Source organism: Hoplias malabaricus, chromosome X2 (assembly GCF_029633855.1).
Source record: "Hoplias malabaricus isolate fHopMal1 chromosome X2, fHopMal1.hap1, whole genome shotgun sequence".
Lineage (NCBI taxonomy): Eukaryota > Metazoa > Chordata > Actinopteri > Characiformes > Erythrinidae > Hoplias > Hoplias malabaricus.
In genome coordinates this window covers 32,131,055-32,147,091 of record NC_089819.1, presented here as the reverse complement: position 1 = coordinate 32,147,091, position 16,037 = coordinate 32,131,055, and the positions used below count along the sequence as shown (strand labels likewise).

The following is a 16,037-nucleotide window of genomic DNA, read 5'->3' as shown; positions in this document are numbered from 1 at the left end:
AAAAAGTGCAACATAAGTTCTGATTCTAATTATCACTACACATTCAGAAGGCTGCCTAAATTTAAAATTACACTGGCAAAAGTTGTAAATCATGTAAAGAAATGAGGACCTGCTCCATAATATTGACTTGTTTTTGACAATTTGTTTTGTATTTACTTAATGTGGAACAGACTATAAATTTGAGAGACTACTAACTGCATAAAATTAAATGGTGGAAAGTGCTTCATAACTAAACAACTCAAGTAACAAATGAGTTTCTTTGGTTATTCAAGCATTGGTCCTAAAAACAGAGCAAAAAAAGAAAGCTTTATATATGTAGAAAATCATGAAAGGTGTCCTAAAAATAGAAGTAGTGCATGACAGGACTGCAGAAACAGCAGAACCAAACATCCAATTATTTTTATCAACAAAAAGGTGAAATTGAAAGAGATAGCAGTGATTAAGGAATGCAATCTATGCAAAAGATGTCATCTGTTTGTTCTGACAGGTGGAGAAATATACTGATACTACTGGTTTCCAAGTCAAAATTTTCATCATGCCAGTGAAAATATACATGTGTTAAGGGGACGTCTATGAATATGGGGGAAACGCTATTCACTCTGGTTTGTTTACGTTCTCCACCTCCTTTAAGGCAAATTGATGTGTTGGAAGAAGAAAATTACTTTGTACCTGGCTGAAATTTAACTTGTCAGCAAGTTTTTATTAAATATTTCAATCAACAAAAATCTCATTTGTAACTCAAGTTGTTTCACTTTGTGTCTATATAATTTCATTCCATTTGCAATCCAGAAAGTGGCATCAGTTCCACCTTCAATGATCCGAAACAGCAAAAATAAGTCAATATTTCCCACCTATGGAGCAGGAATAGAGCGATTTCCTCATCTTGGTTTGTGCTTTATAACTTTAGATGGTCTATTTATTGCCTAAAAACCCACATGCCTCCTCTGTGCCATGAGCAGAGAAAGAAAGTCTAGCATACCGGAGAGAGACACTGTCATTGAGTCGAAATGTCAATTAGAGTCATTGAGGCTTCTTAAACACATCAGAAGGGTTTTGAGCAAGCAAGGAGACTGGAGAGCTAGCAAATGGTGAGGAAACTTCAGAATTTCATAAAAAGTGTTTTTTTTTTTTTTATATTATTATTAAAATTGTGAATTTATTTTGTCAGCGTTATACCTCAAACTACACCAGACAACTTTCGCAAAGCTCCAGTAAACTTGGGCACTTGTGTATACACTGTGCCCTTAGTGGCATTGTGTCAGAATAAGTTAGCAAGCAGAGCAAGTATTTTAAAGCAAGTATTGCACGTGAATTTTCAAAACGATTCACCCCTCACCTCCCCAACTCAAATATCTGAATATTGGCTAAAAATTATAGCTGAAGCTCAGAAGCCCTAAAAATGGAATTCGGGCCAGCCCTATAAGTTACAATTCCCTAATTTATGAAAATAAATAAATAAATAAATAAAAAATACAAACTAACGCCATGTGGCACTTTGGGCAAGGCACCTAACACTGCAATTCTGATCCTGCACTCTAACACTGTAATAACACTGGATAAGTATTTTATAATACCATTAAAATCGCACTGCTTAATTATACTGCAGTAACAATGAATGAGCAGTGGCCATTTCTCTGCAGGTGCTCAATTTGTAGATACGTACCCACAATATTAGAGCTATAGCAATGATTATGAATATTAAGGTCTAAGTGGTTGGTTAACAAATAGAAGCTGTTACTGCAGCCAAGAAAGTCAAGTTTTCTGTGAATTCTCTGCTGTAAGCCTGAATTTCTCTTGTTTGTATGATCACTGACAGCTGAGAAAAACAGCTGATCAATACAATACAGCCAACAAAGTATTTCTCAACTAACTCTATTAGAGAACAAAACATTTACACAAAGCTTTCCAACCAGTTGGGTCTAAATGAGTGTATAAATAAATAAACAAAAATTATCTGGGAAGAACACATTTGAACTAGTAATGAAAAATCATTAGCAGAGCTCTGGACCCCTCAGAGGCTGTTTATAGGACTGTCACGATCATGAAATTTTAACACGTTTATTTGTCTTATAAGTAGTTGCAATTAACAATTTCAATTGTCAGGTTTTTTTTGTTTTTTTTACAACCCCAGCATTATAATAGGCCTGTATGCTTAATGATAGCATAATAATGTACACACACTATTATAATGTACACACACATTTATTCATAAATATATGTGAAGATATTTGCCCCTTGACCTGTCTTTAAATTAATACTGTATGTTTGAAAATGATATTTGCAAATTCTCAAAATAAGCAAAAAATCAAATCAAATGTACTATGGCTTAAACATCTGTTATTTAATAGCTTGGCATATTCTGGGCAAGGAATACTAAGGCTACATTCACACAGCAGGTAAAGAGGCTCAGTCATATGTGACACAGATGTGTCGTTCATGTGGCTGTGTGAACAGCACAAATCATATTGAATCTGATAATTTTTATCAGATTTAGGGCACTTTCATATGATCCATGTCCATCTGTGGAAATTCAACTGTCTGAAAGACCAGGTTCATGTGATGTTCACATCACTCTGGCTGCTAAGAATAATCTCTGGACTATGGTCCAAAGCATTTTTTTTTTATTTGATGTGTTTAGGAGGTGGAAATAGCCAGGTCAAAGGATTTCCTTTTTGTAAAAAATACTGGGAAACGAAAAACCTGTGAAAATCCTCTCTCTCATTTATAAGAAAATAAAACATGTAGAAATTTGTATAAAGGTGTTTTTTTTTTTCAATAAAACAATCAAGAGGAGGCCTACTTTTTTTTAGTAGTTCTATATCAGTTTGGTATTGTTCATGTTGGTATGAAGCTGTATAAATGTGGCTCCTGGAAATATTAAACTCATTATGTCTGTGCTTGTCTTCTTCTTTGAGACTTGTGTTCGTGAGAGACCCGGGAAATTTGCGCTTAGAGTGAAAGAAAAATCAGTCCAAGCAGTCTTTAATTAATACTCTGTTTTTAGAACTCATTTGGAATAAAAAAGGGGAGGTTTTGTGATATAGCACTGCAGTAAAACACCAGTCCGGTCCCATTCCTTCATTTAAAATACAAAAGTGCTTTGTATGAAACAGACAGACATTTCCTTCTGGTCAGTGCCTGAAGCATTGTTCTTTGTGTGTGTGGGTCAGTTTAGGAGCGTGATCTGTTCACACTCATGTCAGATATAGATCATATTATATATACAGTGTGAACAGCAGAACAAAAAATCTGATTTAGTCATGAAATCAGATTTGGTATATTTTTACTTTTTGTGTGAACATAGTCTAAGATACTCTCCCGAGAGCCTCCGGAATAGCCAACTGCCAGGAAGAATCTTTTGATGCCGTTGTCTTCCCAAGTTCAGCAAATTGCGCAGAATCATCCGCAGATGATTTCTCAGGTTTGTTTTATTGGCATCTTTTACAGACACCTTTTAATAACAAATCCGACAAATACTACCTTGTTGCCATGTGCCACATAGTGAACTCTTATACTTACAGTTGCTTAAATAAGATACACACTGATAAATCGTATAAAAAATAAATAAATAAATAAAAATGCTGCCAACATAAGTTTAAGCAGGAGCTGTGTACAGCCTAAATATCCTTACTCATTTGTCTCACCATTTGTTTGGAAATACACGTAATTGATATTCAGTTTGTTGGGATTGAAATAAAATATGATCACGGTCAGCATAAATCATCGCGTTTATGTAATAATCGTGACAGGTCTAGCTGTTTAAAAATCATTATTAGTGGAAAGATGAAAAAACAGTAGGTTCAATATGCTTAAGTAAAAGTTATAATCCTTATTTTCATGTAACAGCAATAAATTTGGTCCCAAATAACCCAACAATACATAATCTTCCCAGGCTGCAGCGCTATTCTTCTCTTTTCTATTTCCTATTAATCCTCTATGGGGGTTATGGGGATAGTTAGACACAAAACAAAACAAAAAAAAAAAAATACATGCGTAAGAGAGAGAAGCCTACTCCTTATCAACACCTCTCTATTTTGTGGGGTGGTGCCCAACGTGACAAAAATTGCTATAATTGTACCAGTGTTTAACTCATTTAAATGAAGCAATTGAACAAGGCGAGTGTGGCATTGGATAACTCCTTCACTTGTCAAAGGCATTTGTAGAGGAGATGTATAAGTTTTATTTCTAATAAGAAATTTGACTTTTGGGATTTGACTTTAATACTTAGACTTTCAAATGGTCTTCAGAAACATCTCCAATTCACTCAAGCCCAGATCGGAATTAGAGATAACCAAGCGGAAAAGGATTGTAAACCACACTCCAAGGACGGTTTATGACTCAACGTCTCATAGGGTCAAGAGAGGAATCTTTGGTGATAGCAGAGACAGTCCCAAGGAGTTTCCCAAGTTTATGCTCTGTGTAATACTGCTTAATTAGAGCTTCTCCAGCTATAGAATTAAACCTCAATTCCCTTTGGTTTAAAACGGTTTGAAATTACATATGGGTACCCCTGTGTGAAATTAATTCAATTTAGACAATCAAAATCGATGGAATAAATTGACATGTATTTAAAATCACCTTTTTTATATGAACTTATGTAGAACCAAGGAAGCCACATACTCTGTGTTATTTGGTTAAGAATTATGAATCATGTTCCTTGTGTTAACATTGAAGTCTTTGTCTTGTCAAGTGTCATAAATTGTGACAGGAAACATCCAATCAGGAGCAAGAGATGCTCCAATCCTCAATCCCTGAGGACCAATCAAGCAAAGGTAAATAAATAAATAATAATAATAAAAAAAACTCAGTCAGGTTTTTTTTGTTTTTGTTTTTGTTTTTTTTATTCCCTCATATATCTCCCTGTACCTTCATGTATCACTGTAATCCATTTCATTATATGAATGTGTAATCAATATTCATTATTTGATATTACATATAATAAACCAGTTGTGTGATAAAACCAATGCTTGGTTATTTGTTTGTGTGTGCACCTTCCTTGTACAGAATTATTACTTCTAATTCAGATTCAATTTCAGAGCCAAGAACCTACAGCGGGTCAATGAGCATAATAATAATTTAATAATAATTAATTACAGCTAATTCTGCTATATTATGTGTAAAGTCATACAACATCATAACCTACTTGTCCAGGCTAAAATTGGACAGGTAAAGACAATACATATTATTTAATGGCTCCCAAACATGGAGCTTAAAAAAAGAAATAAATAATTCATTATTAATCAAATACTAATTAATTATCGCTGACTCCGCTATATAGTATTTATGTCGCCGCAACGTGGGGTATAATTATTTTACTACACATTCAACACTAATGATTTTGAAATACTACTATATAAATGGCAACAATACGGTATAAGGAGTACTGCACTCAATTTGTTCAGAAGTTATTTGTGTGGGAGGATCAATATGTCACTATAAACAATCACAAGTCTGAATATCAAACAATCGAATATGGTGTCACCCAGGGTCATTAGGATTGCTTCTGTAACAGGTTGACCGCGGGCAGCAGTAGCAGGAAGTTCACTGACGATAGACTTTCAAGAAGCTGCATCCAGTGCAACGTTTATTTTAACTTTTTTTTTTCTTTTTCTTATAACAACAAACACTCTCTAATCAAACTCAGGCATTGCAAACAGGAAGAGAATTTAACAGATAAGATGATTTTGCCAGCAAATCTGTACTCTACATTTCCCATGTACACCCCTGAGATCCATGACATCTCTCCCTCCTTCACCTAGACATTACTTGTGGGTCCTAGACAAGTAGTCTGCAGTACAATTGAGCTTCCCTGCCCAATACAAAATCTCAAAATCAATCAAAGGTTGAATAGCTAAGAACCATCTGGTGATCCCAGCATTAGTGTCCTTCATTTTACTAAGCTAAGACAGAGCCCTATGGTCCATTTCCAGTGTGAATTTGCGTCCCATAAGATATTTAAAAGAGTTCAGTGCCTTAATTGCTAAACATTCCTTTTCCACAGGTGTCCGTAGGTGGTTTCTTGTGGTAACAGCTTGCAACTAATGTAAGTAATGGGCTGCTGTTCATCAGCTTCTCCCTGGAGCAAGACAGCCCCCAGTCCCTTTTCAGAAGCATCGGTCTGCAAAGTAAAAATCTTTTGAAAATCAAGGCCGCACAAAACTGGCACTTTACACAAGGCAGCTTTCAAACCTTGAAAGAATTTTTCACAGTCCTCTGTCCAATGTACTTTGCTGGGGCCAGATTTACGGGTCAGATCAATCAAGGCCACAGCCCAGTCTGAAAAGTTTGATATAAATCTGTGGTACCACCCTATTAGGCTCAGGAAAGATCTGACATGTTTTTTGGTGGTTGGGCGGTCTGCTGCCATGATGGCCTCCGCCTTTCCTACTTTTGGCCTGACAACTCCCAGCCTTCGAACATAGCCCAAGTAGGGAACCTCTTTTCTAGCAAAGGCACACTTTCCTGGGTGAACGGTCAACCTGCTTTCTTTATCAGGGTTAGCACCGTTATCATGGTTTGAGGCACAGAACAACGTAACGGCAAAAAAGTCCACCCCTTCTCCCAGCGACCAGGTGCTGTCTTTTACTGCAGCCGACGTGAGGAAAACTCTATGCAGAGTCAACCCGCGGAAAGCTGCTGGACCAGACAACATTCCTGGCAGAGTGTTCAGAGAATGTGCAGACCAGCTTGCTGATGTCTTCACTGATATCTTCAACATCTCTCTTAGCAGCGCCGTTGTTCCAACATGCTTCAAGAACACCACCATCATCCCGGTGCTTAAGAATTCTTCTGTGTCCTGCCTCAATGACTATCATCCCGTTGCACTCACACCGGTCATCACAAAGTGCTTCAAGAGGCTCATCATGAGGCACATCAAATCCCTACTTCCCCCCACACTGGACCCTCTACAGTTCGCGTATCGTCCTAACCGCTCAACGGACGATCCACCACGCTTCACTTGGCACTCACCCACCTGGACAAGAAAGACACATATGCCCGAATGCTGTTCATAGACTTCAGCTCAGCATTCAACACCATCATTCCTCAGCACCTGATCGGGAAGCTGAATATACTGGGCCTTAACACTTCTCTCTGCAACTGGATCCTGGACTTCCTGACTGGGAGACCTCAGTCATTCCGGATCGGTAGGAACACCTCCAGCACCATCACACTGAACACTGGAGCCCCCCAGGGCTGCGTGCTCAGTCCACTGCTGTTCACATTGCTGACCCATGACTGTGCAGCAATGCACAGCTCAAATCATATCATCAAGTTTGCTGATGATACGACTGTGGTGGGTCTCATCAGTAAGAACGACAAGTCAGCATACAGAGAGGAGGTGCAGTGGTTAACTGTCTGGTGTGAAGTCAACAACCTGTCTCTGAATGTGGACAAAACCAAAGAGATGGATGTAGACTTCAGAAAAACAAGGGGTGAGCACTCGCCGCTGAACATCGACAACTCTGCTGCGGAGATTGTCAGGAATACCTAATTCCTTGGTGTTCACCTAGCGGATGATCTCACCTGGTCCACTAACACCAGTAACATCAAAAAGAAAGCCCAGCAATGCCTCTACTTTCTGTGAAGGCTGAAGAAGGCTCATCTCCCCCCTCCAATTCTCACCACTTTCTACAGAGGAGTCATTGAGAGCATCATGACCAGCTGCATCACTGTCTGGTTTGGAAACTGCACTGTGGCAGATCGCAAGTCCCTCCAGCGGATCGTGAGAACAGCTGAGAAGATTATCAGTGTGTCTCTTCCCTCCATTACAGACATCTACACCATTCGCTGCACCCGCAAAGCACTCAGCATTGTGGGAGATCATAGACACCCTTCACACACGCTCCTCAACCTACTGCCATCTGGATAAAAGTATCGAAGCATTCGAGCCCTCACATCCAGACTCCATAACAGCTTCTTCCCACATGCTATAAGACTCCTAAACACCTAGAGACTGAGACTGGACTGAAGAAGCACACACACACACACACACACACACACACACACTTCTTTAAGCAAACACTGGTCTGTTGGACTGGAAATGAGTGTACTGTTTACACATATCTTGTTTACGTCATGGTTACATCCAGTTACCGTTTACAGCACAAATACACTTTAAATTGCAGTGTCTCTCTCCCTCAACCCCTCCGTACTTATGATTTTGTATTGTGTTGTATTGCATTGTATTCTATTGTACTGTATGGACATTGTTTTGTATTTTCTTAGCCATATCTTTTGCACTTTAATGTGTATGCACTGTTTTATGTTGCACTAGCTTTGTACTAGTTGCACTTTAATGTTGTGTATTGTTTTATGTTCTATGTCTTTTGCACTTTAATGTGTGTGCACTGTTTTATGTTTGCACTAGCTTTGCACTAGTTGCACTTTAATGTTGTGTATTGTCTTATGTAGCATTGTGGGTCCTGGAGGAACGCTATTTCGTTTCACTGTGTTACAGTACACAGTGAAACGAAATAGCGTTCCTCCAGGACTCACAATGCTACATAAGACAATACACAACATTAAAGTGCAACTAGTGCAAAAAGCACTGTATACTGCTGAAATGACAATAAACTTCTTGAACTTGAACTTGAACATAGCCCTAGATGTTGCAAGTGCTCTGCCCAGCTGCTGCTATAGACATTTATGTCATCTAAATAGGCAGCAGCAAAGTCCTCAGTTCCTCTGAGGACCCCATTCCTCAGCCTCTGAAAGGTTGCTGGGGCCCCAGAAAGTCCAAAGGACATGACCTTGAAATGGAAGTGCCCAAAAGGGTTACGGAAATCTGTCACCTCCTTACTGTTGGCTGCAAGAGGTACCTGCTAATAGCCCTTGCATAAATCAAGGGTAGATATGAATTTGGCTTTAACCAGATGTTCCACCAATTCATCTATTCTTGGCATAGAATATGGGTTAAGTTTGGAAATGGAGTTGACCTTCCAAAGGTCCAAACAGAAACGAATAATTCCATCTTGGGGACCAGAAGGATCAACGTCTCCACTCACTTGTAGATGGTTTCAATTGCCCCCATCTGCAACATGATGTCCAACTCTTCTTACCAGGTTTCTGTTACCAGGCTGTCGCACAGGCTGGTTGTCCTTAAGAATCGCTTGATGCTCCACTAAATGTGTCTGCCCTGGCCATTCCACCAGCAAGCCTTCAGGGATTATTTCTTGCAGTTGCTGCTGACACTCTGGATAGATGCCTGAGGTCCAGCTCCTTCTTTCCTTGTCTGCCAGGGAAGTACCATTCCTCATATTCCTCCTCCTCCATCACAGCCTGAATTATCAGAGCCTCAGTTGCTGCCTCTTGGCACTGTGTCCATTGTTTTAGCAGGTTTACATGGAACAGTTGCTGTTGTTTACCACGGTCTGGCATTTCCACCTCATGAGTTACTGGTCCCATTTTCCTCCTCACTGTGTATGGGCCCTGCCATGGTGCCAACAGTTTATTCTCTGAGCTGGGAAGTAGAAGGAGCACCAAATCAATCACGAACCCTGGCTGACTGATCATACCAGCGCTTCTGTTGCTCTTAAGCAGCTCACAGATATTCTTGTGCCAGAGCTGCGATCTGTGTCAGGTTTTCCTGCATCTTGAGAACATAGGAGATGATGTTTACCTTTGGAGAAGTGGTCTCACCCTTCCAACCTTCTTTTAGAATGTCTAGTTCAAATGGTGAAAACCCAGTGGATGTCTGGGGCACTTCACAATAGGCAAACAGAAGGTAATCTTTAACTTCCTGGTAGAGCCTTGGCCAGTAAAAGCTCTTACTGATATGTTGCAAGATTTTCATATAGCCCAAATGACCTGCCCATGGTACAGTGTGCCCCAGATGTTCCCTTCTGAACTCTTCTGGTACTACCAACTGCAAGCCCTCCTCTATATCACTGTAAAGCAAGTGATTTTGGATCAGAAAAACTTCCTTAGCCACAGCTGGTTGGAAACTTTCCCTCACCCAAAAACTGCACTTCTTCTGATCCTATCTCCAGGTAATCTAGGCCTGTCTGTTACATAGAATCCTCTGTTAGCCCTTCCACTGACTGCCTTCAGAGGACATACCTCTCTTCTGCACTGGTCAGAGATTCTACTTTTAACAGGAAATCATGCAAAGGTAAAAGTTCAAGTAAGTTCCCTACTGGGCCAGCATCATACATCTCTAAAGTGCGCAGTGTTTGTCCTTCTTCGCAGCTGCCTGTGTTACTACACCACACAATGCAGAATTCTAAACCAGATCTACAAATACCGGTAAATCTTGACCAAGAAGCACAGGATAAGGCAGTTTGGGTGCCAGACCAACAGTGTGAAGGAATGTTTGTCCCTTGACACTAATGTACACATCTGCTGTAATAGATTCACTCTCAAATCTAACAGTAAACTTCCCCTCATTCCAAAACTCAAGGGGTACCAAATCTTTTTGAACTAGGGTCTGATAACAACCAATATGTACTAAAGCTGTAACTGCTTTATCATTCAGCTCTACCACAGTGATAGGTACCTTATACTGATTTGGCTTGAATAAGGCAGAAGAATGGGGTATGTAACACAGACTGGTATTCCTGGACTTCCTATTCGGACATGAGGGACTTTTATGGCCTTGTTTACCACAAATAAAATAAATAATAGGGCCCTTGCTGGTAGCCTGTCCTACTCTTGGTCTCTCTAAAGGTGGGAGCTCTTTGCCTACTGAGGCTATTGTAAAATTACTTTTAAATCTACCAGTACCATCCAAAACACCACCCCTACCAGAGCCATCAGACTTAATTCTTCCAGACTTCTCCATCACACCTGCAAAGCGGTAGGCTTTTGGCCCCTTGTGTGCTACCACAAAGTCATCCACTAATTTGGTGGCCTCCGTTGCTGACTTCGGGTTGTGCCCTTTTACCCACATTCTGACCTCTGGAAAAAGGATTTGCAGGTACTGTTCAAGCTACATACCAAGGTCTCCATGATTTCTTCTTTTGAGCTCTTCTCATAACGTACCCATCGATTGAAGAGGGCCTTCAAACAGACATACAGCTCCTAAGGTGACTCTCCTGGGCTGGTTTCCAAGGCACGGAACTGCAGTCAATAGGTTTTTGCATTAATATCAGCTTGTCATAGTCCAAATGGTGTGCAGGGTCCATAGCAACAAACCCCTACGAACCATGTACACCCCTAAGAACCATGACAGCTTCTCTGTATCTTATATACACAAACACACACACACATATATATTATATGTGTATTTCATATTCTCCTCTAATATTTTACATAAAGTACTATTTGCAGATTATACAAATGTATTTTTATCTCACATAAATATAAATGACCTGCAAAATATCCTATGTGATGAATTAGTTGAATTATGGTTAAAATGTAATGAATTATAATTAAACATAAAAAAGACAAACAATTTTTTTTGTTCAAATTGAAATCGGAGTAACATTTAACAAGTCAAAATAGAAATAAATGGCAGTTCTATTGAGAAAGTATAATCTACCAGATTCCTGGGGGTCCATGTGGACGAGTCCTTAAACTTCAGGAGCCATATTGATGAATTAACAGAAACTATAAAAATATGTTGGATTACTTCTTAAGGTGAGGCATTTCTTTCTCAGTATCCCAGTCATTATTTAAACCTCATCTAAATTATTGCAATATTATTTGCAATAAGTAATACATTTCCCAGTCATCTGAGGAAATTTATGAGCTTTCAGAAGAAAATTATCCATGTCATATCTTGGTTTAGATTTAATGCCCCTTCTGATTTCTCATTTTTTCATCACTACGGCTTCCTGAAAATGATTGAACTCAACTTTTTACATGCTGCATGTACCATGCATCTTGTTGTCAATATGCTCAGTGACAGACTTAGTGGCCAAATATTAATTTCTTCTCCATCACACGTTTATCTGACTAAGAAAAAGCACAATATTATGGGGGAAAAACTAAAACGTAAATGTACTAGTCTCAGTATAGGTTGTAAAGGTCTGCAGGTATGGAATGACTTTGATATTGACCTACAAATGTCTCCAACTGCATGTTTTTAAAATGAGACTAAGGAATGAGACTAAAATCTCTATAGCTTCCTAGGGAGTCCCATTTCACATAATGTAAACGCAAATGTATTTGTTTTTCTCTTTGGTTATCAAACAGATATATTAACAAAAATTAATTAAATGAAAGGAGAAAAGGGAACGTATAAGAGACAAAATGTTACGTTATGCTACAACGCCCCACAATAGACTACAATGCGAAAGGAGAAAGAACACAGTTAAAGGAGTAAATATAAAATAGCTTTTACAACATGGTGCAAAAGGAAATTACAAGAAGAAATGTCAAAAGACATATGGTAAAATATGGAAAGATAAATGAGACGAGTAGAGAAAGAAGAGAATCTCTAAAAATGAAGACAAAAGGCAGTCAACAGTCTGTTTATGTGCAAGTAGAAGACATGAGATGATGGGGTATGATACATGGCATTACAAAATAAGATGAATTGGGAAATATAAATGAAGAGACGAGAACACAATATAGGCTAGTACAGGAACAAAAGACATGACAGCATAGTATGATACAATAAGATACAAAATGTAAAGGGGAAAAGAACTTTCCTTAGCATTTCTAATGCTGGAAATGTTTTGATACCTGATTGCCCTTACATAAAAATACACACACAAATGCATGGTCATGGCTGCATGCCAGACAAGAAGAGGCAAGCTGGACGCATACTGCCATCACAACAAAGCCTTGTCAAGCGGTATTTTCCTTTAAGAAATTGTTGAATCACAGTGTCAGCATACTACAACACAATAGCTTGCATTTTCTCCATCACATCACATCAGCAAAACCACACATGGGTTTAAAAGTCCTCAAAGTCACCACATTCAAAAACACATGAATCAAAAGTATTTATACTGACAACAATTAGGACCTCTTTGGTGCCAATGACCTGATAATGCACACACAATATTATAAATGGTATCTACAGGGGAGAAAGTCATCATCATCATCACCACCACCACCATCATTCTGCATTATCCTTCACAGATTTTGTAAAGCTAATAAAATCAAGGAAACATCAAGGTATTGGATAATGATAAATAAATTACTTTATTTCCAGCAGTGTTTAATACACTTTCAGAAAAAAACACTCTACAGGTACGTTATTGTCACTAAGGTACAAACTAGTGTAAATGTCCCTAAAGATGGTACATTCTGTTCTCCAAAAGAAGAGGTGAATATTTGTAATCCATCATTGCAGACCTGTGTGAAATAAAAACAAATTAGCACTGGAGATAAATTGGGCATATGAAATCAATATATTTTAAAATCTACCATTATAATAGAATAAGGTATAATAATTTGCAGACAATGTTCTTCTGGCTTCTTCGCATGGAGGCCTCTAGCGTTCCCTTGTGCAGTTTGCAGCCGAATGTGAACGGATCAGCACCTCTAAGTCTAAGGCTCTGGTTATCTCCTAGAAACATATGGCACGCTCCCTTCAGGTAGTGGGTGGGAATCTATCCCAACTGAACTGAGTTCAAGTATCTCAGAGTCTTGTTCACGAGTGATGGGAAGAGGGATTGTGAGGTTGACAGTAGGTTAGGTGCAGAGTCTGCAGTAATGCGGTCACTGTACGGGACCGTCGTGGTGAAGAGAGAGCTGAGCCATAAAGCAAAGCTCTCATTTTACCGGTCAGTCTACATCCCCACTCACTCATGGTCATGAGCTCTATGGTCATGAGCTCTGAGTGAGGAGCTCAGTGACTAGGGAGGAGCTCGAATTTGCTCCTACGCATTGAAAGAAATCATTGAGGTGGTTCGGGCATCTGATGAGGATGCTTTGTGGACACCTCCCACTGGAGGTATACCTGGCACTCCAACTGGAAGGAGACCCCAGGGTAGACCAAGGACACATTGGAGGGATTATATCTCCTGACTGGCCTGGGAACTCCTGGGGATACCCCAGGAGGAGCTATTGGAAGTTACGGGGGACAGAGATGTCTGGGTTTCTTTGCTCACCCTGTTACCACCACGACACTGAAATGGATAAGCGGATAAATATGTGCCCTAATTAAATGTACAGAATCTGTAGCCTTGAAAACTACACCATGACAGTTTGACAGTGTAGAGTCCACATGAATTTTTCTGTTTCCTATTCCAAAGTCCAATAATCCTTGTGCCAAGGTGGTTTACTTGTTATGATTGCTGTCAAACATGTCCATACTATACAACTACTAAACAATCCTGTTGTCAAAAAAGTTTTTTTTTTTTTTTTTTTTTTTTTTTGGGTGGGGGAACGGCAACAGAAAAATCTCGGGAAAAAAAAGTCCTAAAGCACAATTTTTTAAATCAAAAATCTTGTTTATCTAAAGGTTGAAGTAAATGTTTTAAAGTTTTTCAAAAGTAAAAATGCATCCTGTCCATACATGGACAGATATCTCTGTAGAAGTTATGTAAGAAAAGGCCTGTAATTTTATAGCAAAATATGGCACACAACACTTCATGACATTGCTAAAAAGTCGGGCTTAACTAGAGCCCTATAACTCAAAAGTTTTCCTTACTTTACCTAATGGAGCTGTGTGTGTGAACACAAATGTCTGTAACATTTAGCTGGGTTTTATACTGTTAGACCCCTAGTACAAAGTCCAGGTAATGTCAGAGTGAGTGCATGTGTGAATATCCATGTTCCAAGTAACCTTAATGAACCTCCAGCATGCACTACACAAGCACCAGAACATTTTTGCAGTGAGAACCAGTCTGACATATCTGAAAAGCACACATAGGCTACGTGTGAAAGGGCAACACCAGAACAAGTCCAGACCATATTTTCCTGATTATTTCCAGTGTTCATATACATAAAAGCCTAGGTTAACATGTGATTATAAATTTACTGATATTCTAAAGTGTTTTCTAAATTGAGTTGAAACACTATATACTGGTAGAATTAACTCACAGTACTCATTAGTGAAATATCCACTAAGGTGTAATAGTTACATTGTTCGAGAAACAGCACTGCTGCTTTTTTTTTTTGTTTTGTTTTGTTTAAGCCAAATTCTTTTACACATTTAGCCCCTTTATGAAAAAAAATTAATTCTACCTTAAATAAAATATTGTTTCATTTATCATTCCATAAAATACTGGAATTCTTCTCTGCTGAAATAGAATTTAACCTCTTTTTCAGGCCAAAACAACTTGACTACATTTGGCAGATAAAAAGAAAAAAAAGTTTTGGTTCACATGTTGTCTACTTTCAGACATACATTTCCAAAGTAGTGTTTCCATTAATCCCTGGAGGTGTTTTAGTTATCTGGGTCCAGGAGTTCCTGAGAGCACACTTGTCCTTGTTGCTCTCTCTGTGTGGGCATGATGTCACTCCCTCCCTCCCTTATCACCAGCACAAGGCTAGCTATCATGGGAGTTAAACAGCTTGCATGTAAATGGTGTTACATTAGAAGCAGCTTGAAAATAAGTGCTAGTTGGCTTCACATATCTGAGAAAAACAGTATGTTATACTGTAAAAACTGTGGATTGGTATTGTCAATATTCAAGGTTTTATATTCAATATGGGGAAAGAAAACAAGCTGTAGATGACAGGTGGACATTTCAGTTCAATTCTCATTATCTGGCCATGCAGAAGTGCAATATTGAACCAAAATAAAAAGCCAAAAAGCTTTGCTTGAGACAGAGTTAGTTAAATACAGATTATATATGTGTACTTAACACACACACACACACACACACACACACACACACACACTTACTTACTGGTTATTGTAAATTATGTAATTTAAAAAGCATTCCATTCCTATGTATATGCAACTAAACGTGGGGGGTCAGGAGTTTATACAGACAGACACACCCAACCAACTTACAAAAACATGTAATCAGCTAAACACACACATATTACTATGACATAATGCCACATTCCACAGCAGACCCATCTCTCAATCTCTCAACAAATGCCACTCAAAAGAGAGGAGAGAGAGAGAGAGAGAGAGAGAGAGAGAGAGAGAGAACTGTGTGAGGAATGGAGAGAAATGTAAATAGGATAAA

The 16,037-nt window shown here is 38.8% G+C and overlaps 1 protein-coding gene across 2 annotated transcripts in view; it reads right to left on the bottom strand.

Annotated features, from left to right (window-relative positions):
* The window catches only part of LOC136677501 (alpha-1,6-mannosylglycoprotein 6-beta-N-acetylglucosaminyltransferase A-like), a 247,051-nt gene that overhangs the window by 117,770 nt on the left and 113,244 nt on the right, over positions 1-16,037 (bottom strand). The gene's annotated exons all lie outside the window — the stretch shown is intronic.